Here is a 24,456-nt window from a genome sequence, read left to right as displayed (position 1 = left end):
GATAAGTGTTAGTAGGTGTTGACATCAATGACAAAACCATATCAACATATCCAAAATACCCACAATCTCCCCCTTTGGCATTGATGGCAATACAAGATGGAAAAACCATCAAAGTGCCAAAACAGAAATACCAAATACCAAACACCAACAATCTCCCAAAAGAGATCATAACCAGAAATCAAAATTCAGATACAAAGAGTAATCAATCTCTCCCAAAAGTAGCAATCACTCCCCAAGTCTTTCTTTGTGTTTTTCTATATCAATCTCTCCCCCTTTGACATCAAATGCCAAAGTTACTACAAAACCAAAATTACAAAATACCAACCAATTCACTATACCAACTACTCCCCCTGAGAAGTAGCTCTCATCATCAAAGCCGGAATAAAAGATTTCTCTGTTAATTCTGGCGGCTGATGACAAACATCAACTGTCTAAGTCTCTACCGGTGGGGGTATGACCCCAATCTGATGTCTGAGATATTCAAAAGTCTCCTTAGACAGAGGCTTAGTGAAAATATCTGTAATCTTCTCTTTAGTATTCACATAAACTAGTTTTACTTCTTTTGTTTCAACATTCTCCTTTAGAAATTCAATTTGATAGAAACGTGTTTGGTTTTAGAATGTAGTACTGGATTCTTAGATATATCAATTGCTGTAGTGTTATCACAATAGATAGTTATAGGTTCCTTGCATTTTACCTTTATGTCCTTTAACATTTTCGTAAGCCATAATACTTGTGTACAGTTAGTTGCTGCTACAACATATTCTGATTCTGCTTATGATAAAGATGTGCAACTTTGTTTCTTACTCAACCAAGAAATTAATCTATTTCCAAGGAAAAATGCTCCATTGGTGGTGCTTTTTCTGTCATCCACATCTCCTGCCCAATTTACATCTATGTATGAACATAATTCAAAGTTATCTCTAGGATACCATAAACCAAGATTTGTAGTGCCTTGTAAGTACTGAAAAATCCTTTTTACTGCTGATTCATGATTTTCTTTAGGATTACTCTGCAATATTGGAACAATACATACTACATTCATAATATCAAGTCTTATTTGTGTCAAATACAGTAGACCTCCAATCATAGATTTGTACCTATTCGGATTAACATGTGTAGATTCATCCCTTCATGATAATTTGTCATTTGTAGTCATAGGTGTTCTTGTCGGTTTAGAGTTTTCCATTCCAAATTTCTTTAGTACCTCCTTCAAGTACTTGTATTGACTCAAGAATATACCTTTATCAGTCTGTGAAATCTGCAATCCTAAAAATAATTTCATCTCTCCAATCATAGACATTTCAAATTTTTGATGCATTTCAATAGAAAAGTCTTTACATAATCCATCTTCTCCTCCAAAGATTATATCATCAACAAAAACTTCTATAACCAAGATTTCATCATTAGTCACTTTATAGTATACGTTGTTGTTAGCATTACCTTTAGAAAATCCAATCTTTAAAAGATATTTATCCAATCTAGCATACCAAGCTCATGGAGCTTACTTCAACCCATACAAAGGTTTCCTTAACCTGCAAACCATATCTTTTTTATCTGTCAAAGAAAATCCATCAGGTTGCTCAATGTAAACTTCTTCTTCAAGATCTCCATTCAGAAATGCGCATTTAATACCCATTTGATAGACTTTGTAGTTTTTGTGTGTTGCAAAAGCCAAGAATAATCTGACTGTTTCAATTCTAGCGACAGGTGCAAAGGTTTCATTATTATCAATTCCTTTTTTCTTTGAATATCCCTTAACTAGTCTTGCTTTATTTCTGATTACCTTAACATCTTCATTAGGTTTGTTTCTGAATATACCGGGGTGTCTTCATTTGTTGTTGTTCCTCAGTTACAGTGGAATTTTCAGAGTGATTCAATCTTATATACCGGGGTGTCTTCATTTGTTGTTGCTCCTCAGTTATAGTGGAATTTTCAGATGATACCGGTGTAACTGGATCTTCATTCTGTATTGGTGGCTTTAATGTATGTTCATTTGTCAGTGTCTTTGTTTCCAGTTCAGAGTCTATATACCTTGAAGTTCATCTAAACTTTTCATCAATCTTCACATTTGTACTCTCAACAATTTTCTGCAGTCTCTTTTTAAAACCTCTATATGCTTTTCTCTTAGATGAATAACCAAGAAATATTCCTTCATCACTTCTAGGATCAAATTTTCAAATATATTCATCTCTTCTAATATAGTATTTACTTCAAAATATTTTGAAATATTTAAGAGTAGGAGTAATACCAAACCATAGTTCATGAGGGGTCTTACCGGGTTCACCTTTGATGTGAACTTTGTTGAATGTATAGACCATTGTACTCAATGCTTCTCTCCAATATATATGTGGTAGATTTGCTTCTGATAGCATACTTCTAGCTACATCCAAGATAGTTTTGTTTTTCCTTTCTACAACTCCATTCTGTTGTGGTGTCTGGGGTGTTGATAACTGTCTTCTGATTCCATTCACTTCACAGAATGCATTAAATTCCGTAGATGTAACTTCACCTCCTTGATCTGATCTCAGACATTTGATTTTCTTACCGGTTTTATTTTCTAGCATTACCTTGAACAGTTTGAACTTCCCAAGTGCTTCTAATTTTTCTCTAAGAAAAGTAACCAAACACATTCAAGAATAGTCATCAATGATTAGCATGAAATATCTATCACCTTGTAAGCTTTTAGTTCTAGCTTGACCACATAAATCGGTTTGAATTAAGTCAAGATCATTATTCGATTTTTCTAGAATACTTTTAAAAGATGCTCTAACTTGTTTTCCAAATTGACATTCCTTACATACCAGATTGTGAGGTTTGACAATCTTAGGCAAATCTCTAACTGCCTTAGTAGTACTGGTTTTCACCATGCAATTAAAATTTACATGACAAAGTCTCTTATGCCATAGACAACTTTCATCAATATGTGTAATCAGGGATGTCTTTTCACTATTATTAAAATGAAAGATATTACCTCTAGTTTGATTACCGGTTGCAATTTCCAAACCATTTTTTTTCATAATTTTGCATTTTCCATTCTTGAATTGTAACTGAAATCCCTTTTCAACTAATTGACCAACACTCAAAAGATTATGCTTTAAACCTTCTACATAGTAAACATTGTTAGTATTATGCTTACCATCAAGAGATATAGTTCCTATTCCTTTGATCAAACAAGCTTTATCGTCTCCAAATCTTACTAGACCTCCATTATATTCCTAAAAGGTCAAGAATTTACCTTTCTCACCAATCATATGATGTGAACATCCTGGATGAATGATCCATTCATCCTTAACTTCGACTTTAGCTACCAGGGCTTGCTCTACCGGTTGAATAGTAGGTGCTGGTTGATCTTCTGTTATAGAAACAAAAACCCATCCATTGTCTATCAGATCCTTATTAGAATCATCAGTGACTCCTTCATCAGCAAGATAACAAGATTTGTCTTTATTTTTCTTAAATCTATATCTCTGATATTCAAGGTTAGTCTTGTATGTTCTTCTAGTTTCTTCTCTTAGTCTAGCATGTCTATCAGGGCATCTTGAAGCCATATGACCAATCTTATTATAGTTAAAACATTTAAAGGGTGTTTTACCTTCATACTTACTTCCAACTGGACCTTTAGGCATTTTTCTTGCAAATAGTGCTACAAGTTCTTCAAGTTCTTCATTTTCTCTCCTGCTTTCTTCAAGTTCTCTTGCATAAAAGGCTTTCCAACCAGATTTGTCAAATGATGGTGCAGATGTTGATGCCTTAAAAGCTAAATCTGTCTTTATAGTAGCAATAGGACCAAATTCCTCAATTTCAAAAGATGAAAGTTTTTCAATCAATGTGTCCCTAGTTACTAATGTATTACTCATAGTTCTTAACTCATTTATAGGAGTAACTTTCATTTTGTATGCTGGTGGCAATCCTCTTAAAATTTTTGAAACAATTTCATCTTTACTTAAGATTCCCCCACAACATTTAATACCCAAAACAATTTCATTAACTCATTTATAGCATTAACTTTCAGCTTGTATGCCGGTAGCAATCCTCATAAAATTTTGAAACAATTTCATCTTCATTTAAGGTTCCTCCACAACATTTAATACCCAAAACAATTTCATTAACTCTTTCGATAAAAGCAAAAATCCTTTCATCTTCTTCCATTTTCAGATTTTCATACCTGACCCGGAAGCTTTCAAGTTTTGCAATTTTGACTTTGAAATCTCCTTCACTCAATGTTTCCAAATGATCCCAAATAGCTTTAGTAGTAGACCTATCTGATAATCCCATGATTTTCTGATCTGATAATGTGCTCAAAAGTGCTTCCCTTGCTTTGCAATCATTTTCTTCATCTTTTCCTAAGGTAGGTGGATTAGGATGACTGGGAGTAGGAGCAGTATAGCCATTCTTTGTAACTTCCCAGATGTCCTTTCCAATGAAATTTAGATGTGTCTACATCTCGATCTTCCATATGCCATAGTTGGTCTCATCAAGTTTAGGACTGTCCTTCCTAAAATAGTTAGTAGACATTGGATCTCCTCAAGCTGTTAAGCTTCTCCAAAAGAGGACTAGGCTCTGATACCAATTGTTAGGTCCCAGAGACAACTGATAGGGGGGGTGAATTATTTGTCAAATAAATTCAAACCAAAAACAACTTAACCAAACTTAATGCTTAATATCAGTAAACCAAACTTTATGTCGGTAGAGTTTATCAGTTAATTGCAGTACCAGGAAAGATTAATGCATGAAACAGAAAGACAATAACATCCACAACACATAACACCAATGTTTGTATGTGGAAACCCTGTAAGAGGAAAAACCATGGTGGGAAACCTTACCCACAATCTTCTCATCAACACCCACAAAGATAAAACATGATAGAGCCCAAAGTAGATGAAATAAACAAAGCTAGTGCGAAAAAGAATGGGAGGCACAAATGATGAAAATCCACAAACACCCACACAACAAGAGAAATACACACAAGAAATGAAGGAAAAGAAGGTTGCAAAGAAGCCAACACTAGAAATGACACCTAAGAAATCCACAACCAAGCAAAAAATGGCCACCATTGGTTCAAACCGGAAGCCAAAACCCTGAGAGGAAACTGTAAAAAACCCACATAACTTCACAAACCAACCACAAGAATGCCCTTCACAACACACAAAGAGGGTAGCCATAGTCAATAAAAATGGAACGAGCCATGAGAGAGAGAAAAATAGGAAGGAACTGCCACCACAAACACACCCCTGTACAGGGCACACCAAACAAACCAAAAAAAGCCCAACTCGCTAGCCAGGATAGGGACATGGGGCCAATGAAAATCCCCCACCAACCATCCTTGTCACCATCTTGGTTATCTTCGGCTTCATCATCACTCCATCTTACAAAATCCCTAATTGTTGTATATATCTTATTTAGTTAACTTAAAAGGCTAAGAGATTGGTGATGAGATTATTTCATTGCTTGTTTTCTTGTGTATTTAGCTATACGTAATTTCTCAATTATGATGAAACTGAAATAACTTAATTGTATATATTTCTAATATGTTGAATTGACATTTATTAATGATCTCACATACACACATGATATATTGACATGATTCAAATCTAGGATGGCGTAGAATTAGCAAAGTCAATAATTCACAAGTATAATTATTGAAAATTGGATACCAACTAATATGACTTATTATGATGATCCACCTATACTTGTGGTTTTCTAAAATAGGAGAGAGGGTGCACAAATAGAGGGAAGAAGAGAGAATAATACCCAACCAAATATTGCATGAATAAGTTGCAAGAGTAACCTATTTTCCATAGATGGGAATGGAGACATATATTTATCATTTACTAAAAGGTCTTATACTCAGGGTTAAGTTTAAGTGTGTTGAGAGGGAATATAATTTTAATTCATGTGGTGAGAGAGGGGTTAATGTTTGGAAACCATCCGATTAGGTAAAACCTCATAGGGATATTTGTATGGGTCCTCAAAAGGTGTTTCTCGGTAGATTTTATGGATCCTTTGTTCGCTTGCTGATGAATGTAATGTATTCATCACTTGTTGTCATTGATGAAACACTCTCACAGACACATATGATTATACTAACTACCGGTGTAACTTCAATTGTTTACATAGTAAACTAGTATGTTAGAGGTTAATCCCTAACTGGTACTTTGTGTCAACCGGTATGTGCATAAGGAACAACCTATGGTTATACTAAGTTGGCAACAAGATGAAGATAAAGATGGAGATCAAGCGGAGATTCAAGAACAATGGTTCATATGTTTTATTCAAACCGGTATTGATTGTTCCAACCAGTGTTTGATTATTTATGTGATGAGTTACCAACACTGATTACTTGGCGGTCATTTCTGTGATGAGTAATAATCACTTGTCTAGAGACACTGCACCTAGGAAATTGTGTAATGATTTCCTTGGACTGACATAAGATTTGAATGTCTATTTAAAGACATCTTAGTAAATCATTTGAGATATGTTATGTCATATTATGATGGTATGCATGAAGAGAGAAATTTTTTATTGAAGAGCGATAAGTGTTAAGATGAAGAGTGTGTTGAAGAGCAGTGTTGAATTTACTTAGAAGGATCTGATCAAGCAAGTATTGTGCTACTCAGAATAGATCAAAGAATTCTTGTTGTTTTCTAACCATTACAACATAATCAAATCCCTTAATTGGGTAAGCTATAACAAGCTTTAATGTATAAATCCTCTAACAAGGTGATCGATTAGTTTGGATTCTAAAATCATCCACCGAGGTTACTCCTAACAGGGTACTACTCTTAACAGGGTATAGGCTTCTAATCAAGCTTTGTGATCTCTAACAAGATTTTCTCCTAGCAGAGCACTTTATAGACCTTAATTGGTCAGTTATCTATTACTGTAGATAGTTTACTAGTGAGTTCCATCTCGCCATGGTTTTTACCTATTTGGTTTTTCCATGTATAAACACTTATGTTATGGTGGATGCTTTAGTTTTTATGGATTTTGTTATATCATTCTAGATTACATGCATTGTGTGTAAAAGCTTTGTTAAGTTCATCTATTGGTTAGTGTTTAAAGTAGTTTAGTTTTAGGTGTCACTGATTCACACCCCACCGCCCCTCTCAGTGATTTTCAAGTCCATTAATTGGTATCAGAGCCTAACTTATTTAAAGCCTAACCAATTATAAGGGAGCCTTGAAACCACCATGGGGGACAGGAGCTACTTCAAGATGGCTAGAGAGCTAGAAGCTAGCAGAAATAAGCTTGAAAACCTAAGGGTCAAACTGAAAGCTTCTCAAGTCAAAAGGAGAGAGCTAACTAAATAACTATTAGAGATATCTAATAATAGTTCTTCAAATGAAGCCAAAATTGATGCTTTAGCAGAAAAAGTTGAAAAGTTAAATAGTGAGAAACTGAATCTAAGGAGAGAGCTAGAAGGTCTCACTGCATGAGTCAGGAACTAGAAGCTAGAAGAGCTCCTGAAGATCTTATCAAGGAAAGAGATCAAGAGATTACAAAGATCAAATAGGAAAATACCACTATGCATGAGCATTTGGTTGTTGAAAGAGAAGAAAAGGAGAACCTGCAGCTAGGTCTTGAACTTGCATCATCTCTAAAAGAGAACCTATCAAAGCATAATGAAGATGTCACGAAATATCTTACTGAAGCCAATGAGAAATTGGAGAATTTCATCAAGAGTTCTACCATGCTGGAAGAACAAATTCAATCACAAAGAATGAAGGGTGATGTCTCTAGACTTGGTTTTCATACAACTGAAAAAGGTGAATCCTCTGGTACAAAGAGCAACAATCTTAAGAATAAATATGCTCCTAAGATCAATAAACCTACCGGTAAGAAGGTCTTTAAACCTATTTTCTTTTTTTGCCATAAACTTGGTCAAACTGCAAATGTTTGTAGAGACAAACCTAACTGAAATACAAGTTACAATACTAATACTGGGTATGTGTCCAAGAAGTTTGAAGGTCATTGCTTCACATGTGGAATGTATGGACATAGATCTGTTCAGTGCATATATGGAGAAAAGAATCCTATACAACACATGCATCTAAGACCAAATGGTGACCGGATGAGGAACTTTAACAGCCGGGTAAACCTGAACTGGCAAAGATCCTACGGAAACTGGTTTAGTCCATTTGAGATGGAAAAGGTAACAAATGTTATTTGCACCATCTGTAGTAACTTTGGTCATGTGGCTATGAACTATGGAAGAAGAATGAGAAGAGGAAATGCAGGACCTTGGAGATCATCTGTTATGTCCTATTATCACTATAACAAACCGGGGCACTTAGCAAAATTCTGTAGATCCAAAAACAACAAACCGGTCAACTCTTCTAAAGATTAGAAGGGAAAGCCGAAAGTTAATGTTGAAGAAACCAATGAGGAAATGAATCGAATTTGAAAGAATAAAAGTGATGAGTCACCTGAAGAAGAAATTGTTCCTTCACCTAGTGAAGAGAACTCTACATTTGTGACTTAAGCCTTTTTAATATGGCTAAGGGGAGCTTAACGGTAAAACATCTTCGAACCCCTTGTCAAAAAAAAATGAGCAGCAAAAGAATTTTGAAACATGAAATTTTGGTAACTTTTTTGTTAACATGTTATCAACCGATTTTTCCACTTGAGTGGTGAAATTAGGGTTTGTAACTCTAACGGGTGAGCATTTATTGTAGTAGGTAAAAAGGATAAAAGCAAGTTTTACTTTTTCATTTTAACCCTAATGCATTTGAGAAAGAAACTTGGAGGGCTTGCTGAGCTGAGTAAGATTGTCTTGCGATAAATTGCCAAATTCTTTTGTGATTTGTGAAATTAAGTTGAATTGAAGGTTGCAGAAGGTCGAACTGGTGTGCACTTGGGCATTTCAACCAGTAAACGGGGCAACGTGCATGAAACAAGGTATTTCTTTGAACATACAACTTCGAATCTTGTTCATCTAGAATGGCATCTACTTCAAAGTCTGTAGAGAGGTTGATGATCACTTCTGAGCCTATGGAAGCTCAAAAGGCAGATAAGATTGTGTCATATAATGCATTATCGCAAGTTTCGAGCGGAGTTTTGGTCAAAGGTGATTTGTCCAGTTATATTGACTGCAAGTTAGAATACTTAGGGTCTCTATACATCTACACCCAGTTAAAATCACTTTGCGATAAGAATGGCAAGATTAAGACACAATATGCTAGGATTTTTGAAAAGGGTTTTCATAATGGCTCTTATTTTCTTGATGATTTTGAAGAAGCACATATCAGAATAATTTTGAGTAGAGATCATGGAGAAAACATGTACTTAGAAAGGACTCACACAATTAAAAAGAAATCCATTCAGGCTATGACTGGCTATTTCTCAACTGGTGAAGTACTTGAGCTAATGAAAATTCTAAAGGATACTGTCTTCAAATTAACCGGTTCTACATCTGATGAGCGTGATTTTTCTGTCAACAATATTAAGGACCCTGCAATAAAAGTAGCAGCAATGGTGATAGGCTACTGAGTATTTTACTCTAGTAGACTTAACAGTATTCCATCTACAGTAGTTCACATAGCTCACAGAATGATTGTTGATAATGTAGACTATGATCTATGTGAAGCTATCAGGAAACAATTATTTTTGAATTTGCAAACTATCAAGAAGGATAGTAGTCTGAAATTCAAGTATGGCCAACTATTAATCAGTCTATTCTTTTACTTTCAAAACTTTCTACCAGGGATTGGAGACATTGAGTGGTCAAAGGACTCACCGGTCTTGGCTAAAATCAAGAAAAACATCAAGGCTGTAAAGAACACTTTCCATGCTGCCTTGAATAGGTATTTCAATGAGTTCCAAAAGAAGATGAGCATGAGAATGAGGCTACTGGAAGATGTGGTAAAACATTTTGAGGACATAATCTTCACTGTTACCACTGACTTTTGCTTAATGCAAGCAATTGAGCCAAGAGAAGAAGAAATGGAAGACATGAGTTATGAGGTTAACCATGATCCACTGGTTGGTTATGCTAATACCCTATTACCATCACCTGTAGATAAGAAACACCCAAAATTGAACATTGTGGCAGTCCAAGAAGCATCTGAGCAAACTAGTACTGCACCTGTCAAAAGTACAAAAGGAAAGAATAAAAATTTTGATGAAGCATCTACAACAACAAAGAGTACTAGGGTTATAAGGAGTGTCCTAACCAAAAAGGAATCGAAACCCAAAGTATATACTAAAAAGGAGACAAAGAAGAGAGGTAGGAAATTGATTTTGCAACCACAGTCCAAGGGAACATATTCTGATGAAGAACCAAAGAAAGAAAAACCAACTAGTAGAATATCCAAGAAGATAAAGGTAGTGCCAAAGGCAACTACACCTATTGATATAGTTGCTTACAAACTAGATACCCATTTTGAAAGAACAATGAAGACACTAGGGAGGAATAGGTTTGACAATGTCAAAAAATATTTTGACTCCTTCACAGAAGATGAGAAAGAGAAAGTGATTCAACAGGTAATCACTCATTTATGTCATTACAGTAGGTTTCCACATGATCTAGAAAAGGTTATTTCAATCTCTTTGTATAATATTCTTTTAGATAAATGGGAGGATGCTATAAAATTGGGAAAAGAAATTATTGATGAAATATTTGTACAATATTTTCCCAATTTATCTACGGATGGAATTAGTGCTTTAGTTGATTAGTACAAAGCACATTTTTCTTTTAAAGCAAGAAGATTGAAGCTTCTTAATGGTAAAAGGGCAATTGTTGAAACTGAGACACATCAGATAGCCTGTGGAATCAAAAAGATGGAAGAACTCAACCATTATCCTAAGAATAAGGATACAAAAGAGATAGTTGATGATGTTATTAGACCGAAAATGGATGAAGAGGAGATTATTCAACCTGATGAGGTCTAGCCTCTCATGAAGAAGGATGATTTCATTATTCTTGTTGATAATGATGTTGAGAACATAGTGGACCTATCTGGAGACAACATTGCACCAGATATGGAGCCCCCAGCAATCACTAATGTATAGGTTACCTTAGTTGAGCAACCGGCTACTCAACCAAAAGTGAACAATCCATCAGCAACAGAATAACTGGAGAAACTTTAATCTCCACCAGTCATTCAAGAAATTCAGAAGGAACCTACTAAAACTATTGTCACACAATAGGAAATGGAGAAGAATACATAGAAAGCCATCATTAAGGTTATATCCCCTGAACCGGCAAAGCAGAAACAACTTGAAGATGATGATGATGATGATTCTCTAAGCATCTCAGGACCAGTCGATATGAACAATCTAAGCGCATCAGAAATGATGAAGATTGCTAATGTTATGCAATCTAGGGCGCACAAGAAGAGATAGAAAGAGCAAAGGGTTGAAGCAGAGACAGTTCAGACTGCACTAGAAATTTTGTCTAGCTTACTACCAGAAACATCTATAGTACATCTTTCTACACCCATTAGAAACTTGGTCACTTAGTTGCAGATGCATCTAATCAAATTAAATCACTCAAAGATGCTACTCAACTATATGTTGAAAATAACCACAAGAAGAAATATGGAGATAAACTGGCAAAGGATATTGATAGTAGAAAAATGGCTCTATCTCACAATAAAAGTCTGTTGAGTAAAGCTATTGAAATAGGAGGAAAGTATCTTGCTTCTACCTCCAATGTTACTTTCTTTTATTCTGACATTTCAAAAAGTCAAGTTGAAACAAAGCAAGAAATGGAACGGATATGCAAGGCATATGTCCCACTCCAGGATTCCATACATGCCTTTAGCAAGTTTGTAGATGATTTACATAGCAGACTAGATAGTTATGATAATGAGAAGGAAAAGAGACTTTGATCTCTTAAAGACCTCAAAAGTCTTCTCACATCACAAGTAGACATTCTTCAGAGAGCCTGCTCCAATGCAGAAGCTATTCTTGCAACCCCTGAAACCTGCACACTGGACTTAATGGAAGAATTTCATTCCCAGCTCACGTCTACATTTGAGTATATTGCAAACATACTGCAATCATGGGAAAACCCTTTGTCACAGATGAAGAAGAGCTTCAATGATATTTTTATGAGATTAGCTAATGCATGAACTTTTTAAAGTTATTGTTATATATGTTGAACACTTTGATACAAATTTTCTATATATGTATATATTTTATCTTTTCAATTTGGCATTATTTTCAAAGGGGGAGTAGAAATATGTATGTGTGTTTTTTTGAAAATTTTGTATTTATGCATGCATTAAGGGGGAGTATGAGTAAATTTGTTGTGTATGCACACTTAGCGGTATTACTATAAAATTTTATAAGTGTTGTCATCAATGCCAAAGGGGGAGATTGTTGGCTTGATGATGATTGTAATTGTAGACACCTAAAATTAATATTTAATTAATTTAAGCCTATCAACATAATTAATTAACTTTAATTGGGTTATCCTTATTCCTCTCAGAATCAATTAAATCTAATTTAATTAATCCTGTCACTATTGTCCAATAATTAATTTATCAAATAAATTAATTATTCCTCTATTCCTCTAAAGTCCCTTCCAATAATTATTTCCTCTAAACCCACTCAGTTGATTAATTCTAATTAATTAACCTAGTCATGTGATTCCTACAAATCACTTTTCCTAATCTTATTAGATTGATTAATCCTTCTAGAATCTCTCATAATCATGCTTATCATTATCCATCAATTTTTAATTCCCACTCATGTCACATCAACATTGAGTCCCTCAATGCATCCTTATTTTGGAATTTTTAATTCCTCATATTTGAAATTCAAATTTCTCACCCCTTTTTTTCCAAGGAATTTTATTTTCCTATTTATTTTCCCAAGGCACCTTTGATCCATGCCTTCTATCTAAAATCAATCTCAACCCTCCATAATCAAATCAATATTGGCCCTCCATTGGCCTTCTTCAATCTATAAATTGGAGCCTATTCTCCCCACAAATCTTCCACTTCTCATGCATTGTCATGCTGCTCTTTTCTCCTCTTATTTCTCCAATCTTTCAATTCAAATTCATCCAAAATCCATCCAATAATCCTATCAAATCCATTATTCTTGTTGAGAAAAGGAGATCAATCCACATCCAAATCAAGAAAGAAGCGCATCAAGTGGAGCATCAAGGGTGCATCCTCATCATCTACTTCATCAAACTCAATCCAAGGGAGAGGTAAAAATAGCAAGGTATAAGATTTTCTCTTCATGTTTTTATGTTGTTTTATGCATGTTTCATGTTTTAATATCTTTTAGTATTTTTTTTGTGCACTAACCACCTAAATCCACCTTGGTGGCTTTTCCCCTCTTCAGAAATGTATTCATCACTTGTTGTCATTGATGAAACACTCCACACACACACATGATTATATTGACTACCGGTGTAACTTCAATTGTTTACATAGTAAACCAGTATGTTAGAGGTTAATCCCTAACTGGTACTTTGTGTCAACCAATATGTGCATAAGGAACAACCTATGGTTATACTAAGTCGGCATCAAGATGAAGATAAAGATGGAGATCAAGCAGAGATTCAAGGACAACGGTTCATATGTTTTATTCAAACCGGTATTGATTGTTCGAACCGGTATTTGGTTATTTATGTGATGAGTTAGCAACACTGGTTACTTGGCAGTCATTTTTGTGATGAGTTATGATCACTTGTCTAGATACATTGCACCTAGGAAATTGAGTAATGATTTCCTTGGACCGACATAAGATTTGAATTTCTATTTAAAGACATCTTAGTAAATCATTTGAGATATGTTATGTCATATTACGATGGTATGCATGAAGAGAGAAAGTTTTTATTGAAGAGCGATAAGTGTTAAGATGAAAAGTGTGTTGAAGAGCAGTGCTGAATGTACTTAGAAGGATCTGATCAAGGAAGTACTGTGCTAATCATAACAGATCAAAGCATTCTTGTTGTTTTCTAACCATTACAACAGAATCAAATCCCTTAACCAGGTAAGCTCTAACAAGCTTCAATGTATAAATCCTCTAACAAGGTGATCCATTAGTTTGGATTTTAAAATCATCCACTGAGGTTACTCCTAACAGGGTACTACTCTTAACGGGGTATAAGCTTCTAATCAAGCTTTGGGATCTCTAACAAGATTCACTCTTAGCAGAGCACTTTGTAGACCTTAACCAGTCAGTTATCTATTATTGTAGATAGTTAAATTGTGAGTTATATCTCACCATGGTTTTAACCTATTTGGGTTTTCCATGTATAAGCACTTGTGTTATGGTGGATGCTTTACTTGTTGTGGATGTTATATAATTTTTGAGTACATGCATTATGTATAAAAGATTTGTTAAGTTCATCTACCAATTAGTGTTTAAATTAGTTTTTGGTGTCACTGATTCACCCCCCCCCCCCCCCCTCTCAATGCTTTTCAAGTCCATCATCCTTGTGCAAAAATAGGTCCCTAGGGTCAATGTCTTGGGGATGTGGGCCTTTAAAAAATGTGATATTGTCCTTTAGGTGCTATGTGACCCTTCAAAAGCCTATTTTTGGATGTCAGAAGATATAAGCCTTGAAGAAAGTGTTTTAGGGTTGAGATCCCTATATATTGTACAAAGATTGAAGGTAAGCTCATTACCCACTTCTCCTTGTGGAGGTCTTTTACTTTTTTAAGTAAAGGGGATAGTTAGAGAAGAAGAGATGGGGAGATCTTTCTTATGGATATGAAGGTCAAGATAGAGCTTGTCAAGAGATAAGTCATTTCTACCTCCACAAGATTAGTTTTTTTGTGGGTTGCTCATTCATAAATTGATCCTCAATGATGTTTGCAAGTACATAAATGCTACGAATGTTTGTTGTACTAGGAGTAAATGTGATAGGTTATTAAGTTACCATCATAGATTTTCATGGTGATCAATATGTCTTATTTCTTGAGGGTATGGATAGGACTTGTGATGTCTTATGATGTCATTAAGGATGGTAGGAGAGCAATCTTATTTTATATTTTTTTGTCATCTTGTACGATTATTTTTAAAACATGATTAAAGAGATCTTTTAATATATTTTTTAAAGAGTGTTATTGTGTGATAAAATCGAGATATATTTTCTATATTTTTAACTTAGACATTCAATTTCCAAGGGAGTTAAGGGAAAGCCTTACTTTGGTGTTTTCCTAATGTCCTATATGATTGTTTTGATATGATAGTTTAAGGGTTCTTTCTTTGTGTTGGTTAAAAGTGTTGTGAAATAAATGATCAGGTTTTGTTCCATGTTTCTCCATTGTAATTCTCATAATATAGATTAAATAATTGTTAGTAACATGGTAGTTCAATAAACACCTTATTTTGTGGAAATGATTTGTTGTGTATGGAAAGATAAATAAATTGTTGATTATTTCCAATTTTGACATTACTAATAAGGGTTTATAATGGTTTAGACAAGGTAGTTTAGGAAATACTTTATTATGTTTTAGGTTGAACTCTTTTGTAGAGAAAGATCCTTTAGCATTCTATTTCTTGTTATAATGCCAATAAAGATTTCATGATTGTTTGAAGTGACAATTTAAGATATCAATCATTACATTTTATTTTAGGTCCATTATATAATAGGGGAGTAAGAAATGTAAATTTTCATGTTATGTTTAAAAGGTTACACAAAATTTTACATTAGGTGTTAAGAGAGAACCTTCGTTTATTATTTTTACTTCTATTGAAAATCATCTTACCATAGAGACTAACCGAGGAGTAAGGATAGGTTATGTTGATTTGGAGCATCCTCTAGTTGATAGTGAAGTAAGTTGTAATTAATACAAGGCTGCAATAAAAAGGTGAGCCAGACTTAGCATATGAAAGATAATAGCATTGTGTTTGTATAGCAAGAGAATGGTCATTTTGTGAATTTAGTTTTCACCTCTTACATGCACATAAAAGATATCTCCCTTTGTTTTTGTTACTTATTTCATATGAAAATTTTAATTATAATTAAGGCATTCTACTGAGTTTATTGGTTGAAATATGCATAGGAGAAAATATTTAGATTGTGAGTTATATAGTTGCTTAATCTTAAATGCTCCCATACAGTGACATAGGATTAAACTAAGTAGTAAAAATGCCTCTAAGAAGATGCATTGATCAAGAGAGTTTTATATATATATATCAGAGACTTATATTTATTTTTACAAAAATAGCTTCACAAAGATAGATTGAAGTATATCTTGTTGGAAGTGAAGTCCAACGGACTCCTTCTCTTTTGCCCCCAAATCCTTTGGCTCTTCAACTTCTGATGTAAAGCTCTTTAAAGGGCTGGTTGAATATCATTTTCTATGTGTGTTCTGAAGCTGCTTGCAGCTGTGTATGTAAAACCAGAATTGGTCATCAATAAAATTGATTCCCCTGCTTTGAGTGTGGATGTAGGCAATCTGTCGAACCACGATTAAAATGCATGTTTCTTTTTGTCCTTATCCGTGAATTCTCTGTTTAATTTCTGTACTCCATATTCGCATTCAATCCTAACATATCTTTCTTCCGATCTAAGAAAATTGTGTAAATTAAATAAATGATAGTAAATAAAATAGATAATCAAAATGCTCCCTTTTGTTCTTTTATACATAATTCAAAAAATATATAAAACAATTCAAAATATTATATTGCATGAACCTTTTGAAACTGATATAATATAAAAGTAAAACAGAAGAAATTAACATACGTATATTTAAAAATTTAGAAAGCTATTTCCAATTGAGTTTGTTATTTATTATTCAAGTAGAGTAGACGTTCAACTCAACAAAAGCGCACCTGTCCTTACTAAAAGGCAGACATGACAATAATTCAGAGACACTATTCATGTAATTTAGGCAATGAAAGTGATATCTCTTATGTCTTTTTGTACAGATAGATCAAGAATTCAAACTAGTGCACTCCAAAAACGTGTTGTAAAGCTTCAAACTAGTGCACTCCAAAAGCTTGTTGATTCAAACTAGTGCACTCAAAAAGTGTGCAACACTGGTATAAAAGTCTAGACAAACAAAAACGTGCTGCGACCTGCAATCAAGTGCTGGTACGGATTCTGCCTATAAAATATGGATATTCCACTGTTTTCTTGGTATTCTATGCTTCTTACTGCTGCTTTACTGATATTGTTCTTCTTCTTTCTATGGAGAAGAGAGCGGAGTCTTTCTCTGCCCCCTGGGCCTAGTGGTTGGCCTATACTGGGAAATCTGCTTCAGCTGAGGAATAAGCCTCACGAGTCTCTCTATGCCCTCTCTCTGAAATACGGTCCACTGATGACTCTCCGTCTGGGCATGAGAACAGTAGTGGTGGTCTCCTCTCCTGCCATGGCCAAGGAGGTCTTTAAAACGCACGACAACATCTTGGCGGGGCGGATGGTGACAGAGGCACACAAATCTCTTTCACATGACAAGTCCTCCCTAATTTGCGCTGATTACGGTCCTTACTGGCGCCATCTCCGTCCCATTTCAACTGTTGAGCTCTTCAGCCCCAAAAGACTCGAAGCTCTGCAACATCTCAGAAGAGATCAAGTATTTAGCACCATTCGACTCATTTTCGAGGACAAAGGAAAGGTTGTGAATATCGCTCATACGGTGTTCTGCACGTCTCTGAATTTGTTAGGCAACATGATTTTCAGCACAAGTGTCTTTGATCCTCACAATCCAGCTTCTGCGGGGCTCAAAGATACCATCTGTGAATTGATGGTGGTCGCCAGAAAGCCCAATTTGGTGGACTTTTTCCCGTTTCTCCGATTCCTCGACCCCCAGCGAGTGTCCCGTGAGATGGACAGGCTTTTCAAGGAATTGTATGACTTCTCTGATACATTCATATAGAAAAGGCTCAGCCAAAGCGTTCAGCGTAAGGACTCGGACAAGGATTTTCTCGATGTTCTGCTGGATTCCAGAACTGAAGATTTCACTCTTCTTGTGTTCGAGCATTAATAGCTACGAGTACTGAAAAGATTAAAAGCAAATTAATTAGGGTATATAAATATATCTCTGCTATTTTCCAGACCTCTGATTGTGCTCTATGGTTTCAGGAATTGTTTATTGCAGGTACTGAGACGACCACTACAACAATAGAATGGGCCATGGCAGAATTGATTCGCAATCCACAGAAATTAAACCGAGCCCGTCAAGAACTGGATGAAGTAGTTGGTTGCAACCGGAAAGTGGAACTGACTTGGATCGTCTTCCGTATCTCCATGCAGCCGTGAAAGAAGTACTCCGATTGCGCACGACGGGTCCTCTGCTTCTCCCCCACAAAGCCACAAGCAGCTGCGAGATTGGAGGATTTGTTATACCCAAGGACACCCAGGTGATGGTGAACGTGTGGGCTATGGGAAGGGACCCTGCAATTTGGAAGAATCCTTTGGAATTTACGCCCGAAAGGTTTTTAGAGGGTGAGAATAGCAAGATAGATTACAGGGGACAAGACTTCGAGCTGATTCCATTCGGAGCGGGACGAAGAATGTGTCCGGGGCTTCCATTGGCAAGTTGTATTGTTCATTTCGTTTTGGCTTCTTTAATTCACTCATTTGAGTGGAAACTTCCGGATGGGATGAGCTGTGAGCAGATGGACATGAGCGATGATTTTGGAATTACATTAAAGAAGGCTGCAGACTTGAGAGCAATCCCGACGCCACGTCTCCCACATCCCATATACTAAGGGCGCTCCCCACATATATTGCATATGGTTTTAGAGTTAAATCTAAGGTGGTAGCATGGAACCAGCGAAGTTACTGCTCGTCTCATCCGGAATGGAACTGCAAAATTAATCCTGTAAGCTAATCATATATGATACATATATTTGTGTTATGAATCTATTAATAAGGATCCTTTTCTCTTTTTGGATTTGAGGGGAGAAATTTTTTAGGTCTTGATTTTCTTTCTTTTTTTCTTTTTTTAATGATGGATTGTTGAGTGTAATTAAGTCAGTTTTTAAAGTATATTGTGAATTCAAATGAAATTCATGAAATCATTTTTAAAATTATACAATAATTATTAGTATGGAAATGAAGTCAGGTTTAAACAATATACTTTAAGTTTTGATTTAAGATAAAATCATATTACTAAGAAGATTCTTTTGAAGACATTAATATGATTTAAGATAAATTATATGTAAACAGATCAAAAGCTTAAAATATGTTATTTGAGACAAAATAATACTTACATAAAATGTAGTAACTGTGCCTGTAGAATCTCCACTTGCTAACTTCATACGCATATCAAATTTCCCAAACAGAAACTCCTGCTTTGACTGGATTCCCGAACCTATTCACAAGAAAAACCATTGAAATCATAAACATATTAAGGTCTATAGTGGTAAGACAAATCATAGAAATCGTAAACATATTAACATATATAGTGATGCATTGAGTTAAACCGTACAAAATATATGGTGGGTTTAACAACACATTTTAAATTTTGATTTGTGCAAATGATTTATCAATTTTTAAAAAATTCTATAATCCATGATAATGGCAAACAACTTCTGGATTTGATTGTGTGTCAGTTTTTTGAACATCAACGTTTTGGATCACACTCAGTAATCCATCATCAGGATTATGCATCATGGAGTGTGATCCCAAACGTTGATATTCAAAAAACTGACACACAATCAAATCCAGAAATCATTTATCAAATGATTTATCTTATTAACTCACATTAATAAATAGATCTTATTGACTAAACATCTATGAGTTCAAATGAACCATTTAAACAAATCAAAACTTAAAATATGCTATTTAAACTGAACCGAATTATACCAGAAGGTTAATCGAGAGTAAGCTGTAAGTCCTGGCCATTGTTGAGTATGTAGACATGATCTTCACCCCAGAACACATCTATATCCTGATAGAAGTTGTTGTAAACCATGGGAGCCACAGCACAAATGAGAAGAAACACAATTTAGGTATTTCATTTAACGTCCTATGCAGGCAAATGCATGACATTGTGCTCTTTATTTTGCTCGCTGGAGTTAACTGATTTTCAAAACAACCAAAAAAAATGTCTTTATGCACTTATGCACAGTACCAAGAATCTATTTGTCTATTTTTTCTATTGGCTCGTGTCCATCTTATAAGCAAAGAATTATAGAACTCTTGCTGCCAGAACACTAGCACAAGGATTAAAGGTGAATGTTTTTGCCCTATTTTTGTTAAAAAAAAAAAGAATTCCCTTGTTTGGTTGTACAAGTAATGAAATTGCTTGGCCACCTCTTTGGTAAATAAATATAGGCAAATTTTGTCCTAAAATTGCTTTAAAATGTCACATTCTGATTCCAAACTGAAGCTAATAAGAGGGTTTCCTTTCTTGTTTGAATGGCAAATGAAGATGATTATGTTTCAACAGGGACTGATTCCAAACTGAAGCTAATAAGAGGGTTTCCTTTCTTGTTTTGAATGGCAAATGATGATGATTATGTTTCAACAGGGAGACCCTACTTATATTGTGGTGAAGAGTGATGGACAATTAGCTACAAACAATAATACACACAACTAAAATTTAGGGATTAGAAGGATATTGTAGTGATCATGAATAGTATGTGGATGATATATTTAAAAATGATTTTATTGCATTGGTATTTTTCAGTACAATACTTGCTTAATACAAAGTAAACCTTTCTCAAAATCAATGGCCTGCCCCAACAGAAGGAAATTTATTTGGAATACAAATAGTCTTGGTTAAGACACAACCATTGGTATTACTGTTATATGCAGACCAATCTAATGTAGATGACTAGCACATTAAATACACTATGTTGCCTTCTCATGTTGTTCTAGGTAATATTAATCTGACAAAACCACGTATCTAAATAGAGATTTCTTAATCAAATTAATCAAGTATTACTATAGTGGTGAAATCTTATGTGATTGTGTTTCTTAGGTGAATCAACTATCGTGCTCTTCATTTCCTAATTCCCATTTCTTTTTCTTTTGCATCGTCTTGGATTACATTAATTTTCATGATTAAATTAGGACTTCATGAAAATGCATTTCTACATTTGGCTACTAGTTCTAGGCGTACTTTACTTTACATTCTTGAATTAGAATCATGTGTTCTAATTTAATCCATGTATTGTTGTAGGCACATGCAGGAAGCTAAACTTTTTGGGAGATGGTGAATAAGGTCATGGGTACTGTTGTTACTTCATTATGGCCAACAAAAAGGAATATATCTCTTCATGGTTGTCATACAACTCTAATTCACTCTTTAATATTTGACACTAGGCCTGATACTAATGTAAAAACAGGAATAGTTAGGGTCATTGCCCTGTATAGAGAAATGAATCAGTTTAAAGACCTACAAGTCTAAAATGATGCAGTTGCGGTTATTATACTTACTTTATGCATCTTTTACGTAGCCAGGTTACTACATATGACCACAGATCTCATAACCAAGCCACCAAAGAAATTGTCTTGCCAAGTATGTAATGCTTAACTCACGTTATACAATTTTACTCTAGTCTATAATAGTTTCTTCAAAAAGTATTAATGGTAAAAAAGATTCAATGTGCATGGAAAGCCCTATTTGTGATTCCCGGTGTATCGTGTGTGCCATTACCAGTAACAGTAAGAATTTCATTGAGCAAAAACGTCAAAACCCATTAGCTATAGCGAAAATTGCCCATATCATTATTTTCTTCATGTAGAGTAATTAACAACAAAAAATACCATAAAACTTCCTAGCTGGTGTGTGGTTTACCGAAAATGTATGCGAATAAATCCTTAAACCCTTGATTTGCAAAAACCCAAATAATACAAAAACATAAATACCTAATGTGTGGCTTGTTCAGTAGGCCCAAAATTCTCATAGCAGTCACTTTGATTCTTCTCCTCCTATTTCTTCAATCAATAATGTGGCACGAGTTAAACCCTAAATGTGCAAACCAGGCAAACAAAACACTAAATATGAGAAAAAAACAAAGCCATTCATGCTTTTTACCCATGCTACCGAGGGCATCAGAGCCTCTATACAAAGTTGCAGAGACTGTCTTCCATCCATCTCCTTCTCGGCCATATAATTCTAGTGTCTGTTATGATGACTATTAACCCTAAACAACACCACCATAGATACAAGATAGGGTAAATACATATAGGAATCCAAAACATAAAAGAGATTATGCAGAAAAGATTTAGACATAGGTAGCTGCATTTTTTTGATGTATACGCTGAAAATGTTTGTAAACCGTCCAGGAACAATTTCTTCACAAACCCTAACATGACAATTAGTTCAACATTGTGTCCGTTGACAGGATCTAGTAAAATGAACTAAACTTCAGAAACCTATAGAACAAACAGTTTATTTGCCTAAGCAAATCACATTTATGAGAAATGGATTTTGACAAAAGGTTAGTTGTCCATATGAGGAGGTGACATGGAAGAAGCAAAGCATGCTAGACCTGTCAAGTTACGTGGACTGTTTGCACGGTACATGCAAAAAATATTTTTGTACCAGAAAAATATAAGTGGTTTTGAATGCAATGTAGAGAGAGGTGGACAATAATGGCAATAGGGTCTGGGGCAGCATCAGCGATGGCACAATATGCAATGCCATGTCCAGAAATGAATACCCCAAGACTTCTATTTTCTCACCCTCCCTTTGGTAGTCGTGCGTTCTCTCGTATAGAAAACTGTGAACATCTCTGGAAAACTGTCACTCCTCTGCAATGCCAATCATGGGCGGCCAAAACATTTTCTATTTAAAATGCTCATAAAAAATATGCAACTTCACTAATAGAAATAGCATATGGAAAGGAAATATTTAGAAAAGATTGTTCCTGATTGGTTGTTGCAGCTTAGTTTAATCACTAGTTAATTTCAACTCCTCCGCTATAGTTTCCTGCAGGAAGGAACTAACAAGAGCTGCAAGCAACGTAGTTCCTGCCAAGCACTGGTAGGGAGGAAATGTGATTGGATGTTTTGCAAAGCAGTAACAAGATGAAATCTATTATTATTATTATTTTGATTTAATCAAAAGCAGATTTAGATAATTTTAGATAATTATAAATGCAACTATCAAAGTCATTGGGAAAGAAGAGATATATTATTATATGCAATATCCATCTAATAAGTATATAGAACACTGCAATACAAAGTGGAAGAAAGTATATATATATATATATTTTTGTGTGTGTGTCTGCTTGCATTATTTTATGATCATATTGTCAACTGATTTAACATTAACACAAGAATACAAAGTGGAAGGAGGAGATATATATTGATATATGTTTGTCAAATGATTATTAACCATGCTATGCATTTTCAAAACAAAACTTGCAAAAATAGTACAGCGGTAATCAATTGTATTGTTTCATTTTTGATTCAGTAGGCTTTCTTGGTGTTTTGAGCTTTTATCTGGACTTGCTAGTTGTTCTCAGCTTTTGTATTCTAGACTTGCTGCAAAATTAACAATATGAAGATTAGAAATCAGTTATTCGACTTCCATGACATGAGAATGTACAAAAGCTTATCATTTTCAACAATAGTAAAGGTAATCAAAATCATGATAGATTACAAGTTACTAGGGAAGACATATAATGTGCAATTTTTTTGTAGGAAAATAGTGGATATATTTTTCAAGCTTTCTTGAGAAGAGTTCAAAGAGTTGATTGGGCTCTGGGCTAAATAGAAAATTATGGGTGTTAGATTACATTAATTCAATGGAGTTAGTCAAGAAGAAAAAGGCACTTTTGAAAACAAGGACTGTCAATATAGTAATAGATGCATAGAGATTGTTAAGGAGGCATGTGGTTGTTATGGATTGAAAAGATATGAGAGTATTGTAAGGTGACAATACTTCATGTGGTTGGATTTTTTCTTGATCAAACAGTCCAATGGACAATTGTCTCACTATGGGTAATGCAGAGACTAACTGGTGATAATACAAGGTGACAGACTTAATAAGATGATGGTAATACAAAGTGACTAACCTAATAAGATTAGACGAAGGGTACTGTAAAAAACCAAGGAGGGATAGTCCATAGCATGGAAGTGTAGTGATATCAGGATTGTGACAGGACCATAATGCATATAGTGGCTAAATCATGATGGTCAATCTTCATGATATTACCATACATATATGACTAGTCTAATGTATAACACATCAGTGGAAAAATAATTTAACATTAACAAAAAACAGATTAGCTACATATTTTGAAATGCATTGCAGATAATTTGAATGAATTCTCCTCGACATTACTCCAATCTAGAAGTCTATGAAGTGATTATTATAATAAATATACATAAAAGGTTTCATTTGTCACTTGTCAGTAATATTCTCCAAAATCATACAAAATATGTTCAGTTTTCAAACAATATCATTACTATTGTGTTAGAAATGCTATTACAAATTGATGAGTTGTGTTCTTAAAACACATGGCACTTGTGCTGGAAAGCACACTTTTAGTAACATTCTAAAAAATGAAGGGGAATATGTACCAACATAAGCATATGGATTTAAAGTAATCTTAGTGAATTTTTACATTAGCAAT

At 34.7% G+C, this 24,456-nt stretch overlaps 1 long non-coding RNA gene across 4 annotated transcripts; it reads right to left on the bottom strand.

Annotated features, from left to right (window-relative positions):
- Window positions 1-16,754: 16,754 nt before the first annotated feature.
- On the bottom strand, window positions 16,755-22,470 carry LOC131856129 (uncharacterized). 4 transcript variants are annotated; one of them, XR_009358267.1, is made up of 4 exons: window positions 21,909-22,458; window positions 21,740-21,808; window positions 19,135-19,235; window positions 16,755-18,727 (listed from the first exon to the last, which is right to left on the bottom strand). It is a non-coding gene; the product is annotated as an uncharacterized LOC131856129 (long non-coding RNA). The 4 variants fall into 4 exon arrangements; XR_009358264.1 differs by having other exon boundaries at window positions 21,740-22,017; window positions 22,134-22,458; XR_009358266.1 differs by adding an exon at window positions 19,730-19,814 and having other exon boundaries at window positions 18,602-18,727; window positions 21,740-22,458.
- Between the last annotated feature and the right edge of the window lie 1,986 nt (window positions 22,471-24,456).

The sequence above is a fragment of the Cryptomeria japonica genome, chromosome 6 (assembly GCF_030272615.1).
Source record: "Cryptomeria japonica chromosome 6, Sugi_1.0, whole genome shotgun sequence".
Classification (NCBI taxonomy): domain Eukaryota; kingdom Viridiplantae; phylum Streptophyta; class Pinopsida; order Cupressales; family Cupressaceae; genus Cryptomeria; species Cryptomeria japonica.
The sequence above is the reverse complement of the archived record's forward strand: the minus strand, read 5'-3'. Positions and strand labels throughout refer to the sequence as shown.